Source organism: Octopus bimaculoides, chromosome 4 (genome assembly GCF_046866305.1).
Source record: "Octopus bimaculoides isolate indiv1 chromosome 4, ASM4686630v1, whole genome shotgun sequence".
NCBI lineage: Eukaryota > Metazoa > Mollusca > Cephalopoda > Octopoda > Octopodidae > Octopus > Octopus bimaculoides.
The window spans coordinates 116,471,401-116,483,967 of record NC_142931.1 but is presented as its reverse complement, the minus strand read 5'-3'; positions in this window follow the sequence as shown (position 1 = coordinate 116,483,967).

Here is a 12,567-nt window from a genome sequence, read left to right as displayed (position 1 = left end):
ATATTTAAAGAAATTTAATAAAAATACTTAACGAAATTGTTAAAGATCAATAAAAATATATTCACATAATATCTAATGTGAAATATGTATTATGTAAATGCTAGATACTACATTTATATTTGGTTGGAAATTAGTAAGTTTTAGTCTTAAATTACACTCTCTTCCAAATTCATTAATAATCCAGCATCATTAGTGCTCAAAACCGATTCAAGTGCTTATTGACCTCTAAGACAATCACCTAGAACTCCAGGAGTCAATACTAACTACTTTACCGCCTCTAATAATTAGAATGTACAAGCAGCGAAGCGGAGCTCTCACCTTCGGCTAAATAACACTGTAAAAGAGTTTCTCAAATATGACAATAGGAAATGGATTTCATAACTGACAATTTTTACACCCAAATACCATTGAGCTGGAAAGAATTGTGAGTTAAGTGAAAACAATATTTGTTGCTTATCTACATGTTTATATCCCAGAAGGAAATGTTAAATCCTCTTTCCTAGCTGAATCTATGAGTAATATATTAGCTACGCCTTCACATATAGAAGTTGTTAAGTGACCTGAGCAATCACGGACATATTATGAACAGGTGTAGATGTGCATCTGTGTTTGTATATCCATAATGATTTTTTGGCTTGAATAATTATTTATGAGGCGTTTTTTGTTTAGTGAAGCGAGAAAGTCGCTATGTTTTAGCTGGTAAGATATCAATAATTTATTGAATGGAATATTCAAAACATTTTCAGTTTATATTGTCGGATCCGTTATTAATTTCATTGGCAAATATAATGAAAATATTACTGATTAGTTGCTGCAGCTTTAGCGCACTTATATTGTCAAATCAATACAATGCCAATGACTTTTCAATATATTAAATAGTATTAAATAACATTAAGTAAAACTGATTGGAATCAAGTTTGAAATAAATATATTTGAAAGGTACAAAACTGCACATAGTGAAAGCATTAAAATTATATTTCTTTTGAATATTAACAATGTAAATAAATTTTCATTGAGGATGTGTATCGAAGTGAGTTCAGACATAACAGCTTTAACATTAAGTTAAACCACCTCAATGGAAAAAAAAAAAACGAGAAAGCTGTCTGTGGGACATCTGTAACTTAGACAAATGCGCTATCAATTACATCAAACCATCCTTCTATCTTTCTGCTATTAAACTTAACGTTTTAATTTTATTAGCGAGAAAGAAAAGTTGCATGGTACGAGTTGCACCAGTAACTCTCAGTATTTTCCCCCAATGAATTAAAGAGGTTTTAATTCAATGTCTTATAAGTTATTGTTTATGACTGAATTCTGAAATACATCGTCAAAAAAGAGGGGTTTTTTTCTTTTACATATATCTTGCTACGTCTAAATTTACGTTCTGAATGGAAATAAACTTCTTTCTGGTAAGATTAAAACGTTTTAATTTAACCGGAGAAAGGCATGAGGCCACTTTAATATTGATCATACAGCTATCTAGTTTACAGAAAGTATGTAGTTCGAGTCCTATAAGCAGCTCTTCACCTCTTTCTCCATCCAAGAAGCTTTTCATTCATTTTACTACAAGCGACTAGATCATTTCACTTAGAGACTCATTGTTAGTAAAGACTTATTTACATATTTCTTGATGGTTCTACACTTGCGTTTTGAATGTAGGTAAGGTAGAATATACTTTTGCATTAGGAGGCGCAATGGCCCAGTGGTTAGGGCAGCGGACTCGCGGTCATAGGATCGCGGTTTCGATTCCCAGACCGGGCGTTGTGAGTGTTTATTGAGCGAAAACACATAAAGCTCCACGAGGCTCCGGCAGGGGATGGTGGCGAACCCTGATGTACTCTTCCACCACAACTTTCTCTCACTCTTACTTCCTGTTTCTGTTGAGCCTGTATTAAAGGGCCAGCCTTGTCACACTGTGTCACGCTGAATATCCCCGAGAACTACGTTAAGGGTACACGTGTCTGTGGAGTGCTCAGCCACTTGCACGTTAATTTCACGAGCAGGCTGTTCCCTTGATCGGATCAACTGGAACCCTCGACGTCGTAAGCGACGGAACGCCAACAACTTTTGCATTGACCTTGTTCAGAAGGGTTTAGTGATGGATATCAATCTTCAACACATCACTGGTGCGTTATTTTATCAACTATGGGGGGAGGAGAAAGGTAAAGCAGACACAGGTAGGATTTGAAAATTGAAACTTAGAAGGTGATGCATTTAAACCAGTGTGCCAAAGTCTCTACAAGTTCAACATTTCTCTACCTCTTCATATCCCACTTCCCTCTCTGCAACAGAGATCATGGTCGTAAGGTACGTGTTCACTTACATAAAACTTTGCGTGCTTGCCTGTCTGTCTATCTATCTATCTATCTATCTATCTTATTTCTTTATTGCCCACAAGGGGATAAACATAGAGGGGACAAACAAGGACAGACAAACGGATTAAGTCGGTTACATCGACTCCAGTGCGTAACTGATACTTAATTTATCGACCCCGAAAGGATGAAAGGCAAAGTCGACCTCGGCGGAATTTGAACTTTGAACGTAACGGCAGACGGAATACTGCTAAGCATTTTGCCCGGCACGCTAACGATTCTGCCATACATATACATACATGTACATACATATACATACATATATATATATAGGCAAGCACACATGCATACGCATGTACACAGATGCATACGCGCACACATGTACACGCACATACATACATACATACATACATACATACATACATACATGCACATGTACATATATATCATGAACTAACTATTACTTTCTCAGATGCAGCACAGAATTTTGTCAGTGAACAGGTCGCTGTCTCAAAGCGACGAAAATATTTTGACAAATTAAATTTAAATGTTGAAGTGAATCTAACGGATTTTGTGTGTTATTTTAAATGGCTTACAAACACCTTCCACGCTGCAATTGTATATATATATATATATATATATATATATATATATATATATATATATATATATACACACACACACGCGTGTGTGTGAATTTGGTGATCCTTCAATGTATGTCTCAACTTCCACTTTTGTCAATCGACAGTGAGAATGATTTCGTTTAAAAAAACGAGTGGGAGGGCAGTATTTACATAATAAAAATTTGTTGTTAATGGTAATTCTTGAGTAAATATTTTTCGAGTCGGAATTTCGCTTTTTATTTGATAGTTTAGCTTCCAAAACAACAACAGCAACATGAAAATGAACAGCTATATAACAAATATTAAATGAGCTTATTTTTAATCGCCTTCCCCAGAGAGTTCACACAGAACCATTCAACCATGGGCTAAATGGGGTATAGCACTTCACTCAACAACACAACAATAAATTTAAGAACATATTTCAAATACAAATATTCAATGCGCGCGCGCGTGTGTTTGTGTGTGTTTGTATGAGTTTGGATATGTATGTATGTGTGTGTGTGCGCGCGCGTTTGTGCGCGTGTTTGAGCGTATGTATGTATGTATCTCGGAAAAATAGTCAAGAGCTCCATCGTACTTGGAAGCCATAATATAAAAAGAATCTTCGTGTGTGCGCACGTATGCACTTACTTATATGTATACATACACACATACATACACGCATACATATATATTGTATATATATATATATATATATATATATATATATATATATATATATATATATATATATATATATATATATAAATATACATACATGTATATATACATATACAAATATATATGCATCTATACACATCCACACACGTCCACAAACGCACACACACACACACACATATATATATACACACCGTTGGCTAACAAAATGGAAGCAGTGCCATAAGTTCAAGAATCGCCATATATTTTACTCTGCCATCGTACCGAACACTTTATTTTTATTTATTAATTGACTTCGTTTACTAATACCTACATGTATCATACAAATATATGTATGCATGAATGTATGTGTGTGTATGTTTGTGTGTGTATGTGTGAGAGAGAGAAAGAGAGAAAGAAGTAAGTTTTATTACTACAGTATAAGTGAGTCTACGAAACATTTCTCAATATTTTACAACAGAAGATCAAATCTACTAAAGGCTGACGGGGTTTCACATTCTTGATCGTCAGTCACCCGTCAGTCATTCTCTCTTTCGCTTTCTCTGTTTTCTATTTCCCCTTGTCTCTTGCTGCTTGTCAATATATATGTATATGCATACACACATACACATATACAAATATACACACATATATATACATACATATATATATATATATATATATATATATATATATATATATATATATATATATATATATATATATATATACATACATATACACACATACATATATAAGATATCTGAATTGTATAGTTTTCACGAAGCATTTTGTGGTGAATATAAATATTTTAAATATATGATGATCCTCATATAAATATCCTCTCGCGGGGAAGTTTAGAATATAAAATATGTTCAACAATATGACTGAACATTTAAAATGTGAAGTGGAACTTCATAGTAATACTGGTTCCTTATCTCTGCTTGATTTTGAACTCAAAATCACACAGAACGGATCCGGCTACTCTAATCTTTACACAAAAGCAGTACGCAAGGGCCATTTGCACATCATAATTCGTATCTTCTTATCGGAGCTACGATGGTCTACATTAGAAATGTGACGCGCAGGATAGGCTGTAAATGCAACGAAACGAGAAGCAAAAACTCGCTACCATTTAATTCCAAAAAGTCCTGATGGAGATTTCGTATCCGTACTCTACTAAAGGCCAGGATATCACCAAGCCATCTAAAAAAAAACCCACATACCCAGGATAACCTGATTTCTGAAACTGTCACATTTTAACGAAAAAATCAACTACTGCAATCCGCCGTGCGATCCGTAAATATATGATTGGCACACGCCAATCATATATTCAACTTTCCAAAGTGGGTTTTCAAGTAAAAATAGGCCAAGACAAAACAACACCTCAAGTACATTGCTCGACTGCTGATCAAAGATAAAGATATATGTCTGTGGTCATACGTGATGTATAAAATCACGTGTAGAAAATGTAACCAGACAGGTTCACATACGGGTAAAAGTGCACCTCTTTGGTAATACTTCTTCCATCAAACAACACCTACGAAAATGCCACACTCAAGCATTCAAGTTTACGTCGAAGCTAAAGAAAAAAAGAACGAAACGTTGGGAACTTGAGAATAAAAGAAGCTATTTTCATTTACATGAACAACCCGCGAATTAGTACCAGATCTGAATTGCATGCAGCTCACTGAATATTATAGCAATGTAAAGCAACCCTTTATACATACACATTACAGAGCAGAGAAATCAGCTCTCAACACCCTTTTTCCGTAAATTACCTAAAGAAGGGGTCCTAACTCTGAAAAATCGCAACTATCGACTTGTATTATCAATTTTTGTAATTTCCATTGTTTTGGCTTTAAGAATATTGAAAACGTTCACCCACACTTACACACACATACACACACACACACACACACATTCACGCACGCATGCACACACACACACACATACATATACACGGATATACATATATATTCATAATTATATGCGTGCGTATCTCCATGAGTGGGGTCACGTGTGTGAGTGTATATGTGCGCGCGTGCGCGTGTGAATATCATGGATGGATTCGTATCATGCAATAATAATCCCTCCATTTTTCCATTAGTCGTATGAAGTCCATCATTTAGGCGCATTAATCTATCAATAATTTTCATTTGACAATCTTATATGTCGGTGATATACTTCTTACTTTCGATGAGGTTAAACTAAAATTATATACAAAAACAAACAAAACAGCTATCTTCCCGAGCGAATGCCTTTGCTAACATGTCTGTAAACAGATAAAATGGTCTTCCATACATTAGATAGCCATTTAATGGTAGGAAGGAAAGAGAAAATTTATTTCTTTTTTACATTTGATGTTTAATACTTTGTCCATTACAACTATAGCTCCCTGGTGTGAGATCATTTAACTTCAGTTGTTAAAATTTGCGTTATGAGAGCTATATATATTTTTTTCATTGGTTGAAAGACTGTGTATATGTGTGAACGTGTGTGTGTGTGTGTGTGTGTATGTGTGTGCCTTGTGTCCATCTATCTATCTATCTATCTATCTATCTATCTATCTATCTATGTGTGTGAGAGAGAGAGAGAGAGGGTGAATGGCGTAGTGGTTAGGGTGTTGCACTCACGATCTCGAGATCGTGGTCTCGATTTCCGACCAGGCGGCGCGTTGTGGTCTTGAGCAAATCACTTCATCTCGGGTTGCTCACCGATCACTTCGACATGTGATGTGTGGTATACCGTGCACACCTGTACAGGTAATGTCGATTTGAGCTAATGTGCAGCACGGACATTTGATTACTATAAATAAATCATCTGTGTAGACTGTTGAGCTATAAATTGCAGAACCGTCTTTCTCGAACTCCCGAGACCAGATACTCACACACACACACACATGTATGTGTGTGTGTATGTTTGTCCCCTACCACCACTTGACAATCGGTATTGGGGTGTTTACGTCCGTTTGGTAAAAGAATCCGTTAGAATTATTTACCAGGCTTTAAAAAATAGACAAATCAAGTACTGGGGTAGATATAAATACATGAATGTATTTACATTTATATATACATATATTTATCGAAACACCACCCCACACACACATATGGATAAATATATATATAACTATGCGTATATATATATAATTATGTATATATATATATATATATATATATATATATATATATATATATATATATATATCCATAATTATATATATATATACGCATAGTTATATATATATCCATAATATCCATAACATATATATATATCCATACGTACCTCATACGCATAGTACATGTGCGTGTGTATGTATACATACATAAATACATACACACACACACACACAGTCACACACACACATACACACACACACATACGAACCCATGCACATATATATGCGTCTGCACATTTTTGTTAATGGAAGTGTACGAACAGCTGCGAGTGTTTATGGTGCATATATCTTTATGGGTGTCTGTTGTTTGTAGCAGAACGAATTTATTAACGCTTTATGCACACAGAACATTATATTGAAATTATGGACTTTATCACATAATAAATTAACGCCCGCTTCTACTTACATTCTGTTCGTTTCTTTAAATATGTCGGTACAAATAGCTGTATTTTTTGATGATCAGTCATGTAATTCGTGTAAGCGAGCTGGTTAGAGTGAAAGATAAGTTGTTGTTTTTTTTTTGCGGATAGTTATTCTTTGTTGATATGGAGGCTTCCACCTTTGAAGGTGACCCTGACGATTACGACATGGAATGGTAAACAGAAACCATAAACCGTGTAAATAATTAGTGGAATCTGACAGAAAGAAATCATTTAGTAAAATTTTGTGTGTTGAAGGAGGGTGAGTTCTGAATACTGACGTTGTTTTGTTTATTGTTGTTATGTCTTGATCAAAGAATATGTTTATTTATTTTATTTTTTTATATTTAAGTAGGCGCAAGTGTGCCCGTGTGGTAAGAATTTTGCGTCCCAACCATACAGTTCTGGGTTCAGCCCCACTGCGTGATACCTTGGGCAAGTATCTTCTACGATAATCTCATGCCGACCAAATTCTTGTGATGTAACAAACAGACACATACATACATACATACATACATACATACATACATACATACATACATATGTATATATATATAATTATGTGTATTTTTTTTATCTTAATGAATAAAAATTCTTCTGATAGAATAAATGGGTTAATAGAAACCAATGTAGCAAAGAACACAAAATAACTGTGGTTAGCTCCTGTTTTTAAGGCAGGAACTCCTTGAAATTTTGGGTATTTGAGTATATTTAAGAATTTAAGGATTGGAGAAAACGCATGTTATAATTGCATACTTTATTCCTACATATGTTTCAAAGGATTACAACCTGTGTGATCCATAGGGATCTTTGATATTAAAATTGTAACCTTCTCATCAGGGAAAGCATGGGAATCATCTTAAACGTAAGCCATTATGACTACAATTTTAATATCAAAGATCCCTATGGATCACACAGGTTGTAATCTTATGTATATATATATATATATATATATATATATATATATATATATATATATATATATATTTAATTTTAATATTTCTAATACTTTAATATTATATGGGTATATAAAGGGTTCTTAATGCATCTCTGAAGAACGGAATTACTAATAATAAGATGATCTTTACATCACTTTGCGTTTGTAGTAATATCCGCGAAACGATCGTAAGATATTTTATTCTTTAAACTTTAGGTTTCTTTATATTTTATATTTTAGAATTTATAATATTCATGTTTATTTACACATAAATTTTTATACGCATATATATTTAAACATATATTTATCTATTTTAGATTTTTATAAGTATTAATATTATATTCCGTATATTTATGTTTTAAACTTTTAAATTTATTATGCTACCATGTTATGTTGGATGTATATCTTTCAAAATTCAAAATATTAAATATTGATTTCCTGAATATATTATTGATGAGTTCTACGAATTTATTAATGATATAAAAACACATATATACACATTTATTTGCTCAAGATAATTGAGCACTCAACATAAGTTCAGTAATATATTCTTTTAGAATATTTCTTTTAGAATATTACTTATATATATATATATATGTATATATATATATATATATATATATATATATATATATATATATATATATATACGACGGGCTTCTTTCAGTTTCCGTCAACCAAATCCACTCACAAGGCTTTGGTCGGCCCGAGGCTATAGTAGAAGACACTTGCTGAAGGTACCACGCAGTGGGGCTGAACCCGGAACCATGGTTGGGAAGCAAGCTTCTTACCACACAGCCACTCATGCGCCTATATATATATATGTTGTGTGTGTGTGTGTGTGTGTGTGTGTGTGTGTGTGTGTGTGTGTGTGTGTGTGTGTGTGTGTGTGTGAGAGAGAGTGTGTGTGTGTGTGTGTCCGTGTGTCCCACTACCACTCGATAACCGGTTTTTATGCGTTTACGTCCTCGCAACTCGGAATTTAGCAATCGACTTGAGTGAAATGAAAGAGGTTCAACGAAGAATGGAAACCAGGACTATTTCGGATATGGTCTTTCTAATTAGGGCGCTAGGGCAGCAATTTTTAGGGGGAGGAGTTAGTCGCTTACATCGATCTCACTACTGGTCTTTTACTTTATCAGCCCTGAAAGGATGAAAAGCAAAGTTGACCTTGGCGGGATTTGAATTCAGAACGCAAACAATAGGAAGAAATACGGCGTTAACGATTCTGCTACATCATCGTCTTACTATTTTTTTTTTTAATTACACCATGTCCTGTTATTATGAATAGTTTTTACTGGATGAGACTTTCTGAGATGTTTAAATTTAAAGCTAATAATTACAAGACATAATCTTTAAGCTGTAATATTAAGAGGTCTTAAATTTATTTTTACTTTTTGCTTTGATTTGTCTTTATTGCATGGTGAGTGCACCACTAAATAATGTATTTGTTTCGCATCTTTACTAACAAAAGAGAAATTTGATCCGTATTTGAAAATATTTTGTCTGAATTCTACTCAGCTAAAAAGAAGAAAAAAGAAAATTAAAAGAAAACTACTTCGAATCCCTGTCAGTTGAAAATACGAACCTATTTCTAACTCATAAATACAGAACAATGTATGGCGTTCTCAAACCTGCCGCATAAGATTAATTAAAATTCACTGAATGAAATTACATTATTTTTTAATTTCAAAAGTGAATAATCGCTATTTAAATCTAATATAATATTTTATTAAATTTAGAAATATATTTGTTGTGATCTTGACAAACTGTGACGTTCATGCGTTTTATAATCGGTTTACGAGTAACAATGGAATGGAAATTTTAAATGAATTGCAGATGAAAAGCCAAGCGATTCACTCAATCACACTAGGTCAAGGGATAAATAAATATTTGTCATTTTCTACTAGCGTGTGTGTACCACATGTTTGCGTGCATCTCTATTTGTGTGTGACATTGTTCGTGTGTCGGTGTCATCATAACAGATTGAGAGTCGCGTATCGAGTGTTGTTGAACAAAAAGGACTTGCAATGAGTACAACTGTGATCGAATGAAAATAGACGAAAAACAAAAGTAAAATAATAAAAAAAAAATAATGGATATTAAAATTAAGACTGAAGTAGACCAATAACAACTCCAGCTCAAAGCACACACATACTTAGTATCATATAGGTATGCGTGTGTGCATGCTCTCGTGTGTGTGGAAGTGCGTAGTTTAGTGATTACGGTGATCGTAAGGTCATGATCGTAATGTCGTGATTTCGGTTCCTAAACCGGGCGATGTTTTATGTTCTAGGGCAGGGGTTTTCAAACTTTTTGACTTGCGGACCCCTTTATATTTCAGGCTTTACCTTATAAACGCTTATGAAATTTATACATAAATATTTGCTTAAAATAGCATATATTTTTATATTTATTTATTTAACAGTATTTAACAAATAGGTTTATTGTCAATTAAAAGATTTCGATTAAAAAACATGTATAAAATCAAATTGCCCATAAAAAGTATTTGCTGTCCACGGACCCCCTGTCTTGTCCTTGCGGAGCCCCTGTGGTCTGCGGACCACAGTTTGAAAACCCCTGTTCTAGGGCAACATATTTCATTTCATGTTGCTCTAGTCCACTCAGTGTTCCGTTCAGGAGCGGGATGTATATGCCATGGAGTCCAGGAGATCGCCTTTATGAGCTATTGGCTCAAGAAATACCTTTGATTGTTTGATATGTAAACACATACATACATACATACATACATACATACATACATACATACATACATACATACATACATACATACAAAGTTTTGTTAGTAATTGCTTAAAGGAGAATCTGAATAAATTGGGATTTTCAGAAAGAGAAATCGACCGGCCAATTTCTTACATTACAAGTACAATCTGTGATTGGAACAGTAAAAATATGCAAGACTTTTCTCAAGTTCCAAATGTGAATTTGTCTGTGTTAACTACATCCCGAGATGGACTCTTGTATCGTTGTTGGAAACCTGCTCTCTCCTCAGTGGAAGATTTATAATATTTTTTTTAAAAAATAGAAGAGACATACATACATACATACATTCATAACGCATCCATAAAACAAGCATACAAATCGGCGCATAAATACATTTGCATACGCCTAGACATGAAAATATATACATAAAAAGACATCCATAAACAAACATACAAATCTGCGCATACACTAACACCAAATACTGCACACACACACACACATATGCACAAATACCTAGATGATGTTGATAAAAGTTCCGATGAAGGAGCCTTGAATCTATGTTAGAGTCCGGCTCTTTCTCTATTGACAAGAAATACAGAAATGAAACTGATTGATAACATACATATATTCATACATACATAGAGAAGAGAAACTGTGTACAGTTATGGAAATCAACTGCACAGTGGATGTTAATATAAAGCTAAAGATCAATGAAAAAGTAACACCTAGGCTGAACTATTAAAAAATCTGCAGTTACTCTATCCAGATTACAAGTTCAGGTTTATACCTGTAATTATTGGGGCACTGCCTAAACACCAATCTTGAGAAATTTGGCTTCCCAAATTCAGAAAGGAGAAAGCTAATTCGAAGGCTACAGATCCAAGCCATCCCTGGAACTAAAAATCTGTAAAACGTTCCAGAAGTTTATAATTGAAATATATGTGAGCATGTATAGATATGCAAGTGTATGCATGAGATGACATGCATAAAACAAAACATACAACTCTGCACGTATACATACATACATACATACATACATACAAAAATACCCTGTTGATGTTGAAATTCTAATGAATTGGAATTCCAGTGAATTAGATCGTGGTTAGAAATCGGCTCTTTCTCTATTGGCACGAAATATTGAAATAAAATTGAATACATACATACACACATACACACGCATACCACCTACATACATATATGTTTATATACATACTGGATATATATATGTAAATATTATGTGTACATGTGTATGTGTGTATCTTTACTATGTTGTATAACTTCTCCGGTTACATTGTTTTCTTCTAGAAAGATCTGCATTTATTCAACCAGAATTTGAAGTAGGAACGACACTCTCTCATTGAATTTGATAGGGGATGAATAAATACGGACTCTTCCGGAGGAAAAAAATGATGCCAGAGAGATTACAAGAAATACTTATCCAGCTTTCCGATGTTGGGTACTCATCATTCATCCCCTACTACCTTATATATATATATACATATATGCATATACATGCACTTATATTTACATACTTACATATGCATATATATCTATATACATACACACATACACATACAAACACACGTACCACATGTATATATATATATATATATATATATAAATACACATGTATGTATGCTTGCATGTATATGCATGTATGTATGTATGTATGTATGTATGTATGTATGTATGTATGTATGTATGTATGTATAATGGAATTAGTTTGTTCGCGTGTCAT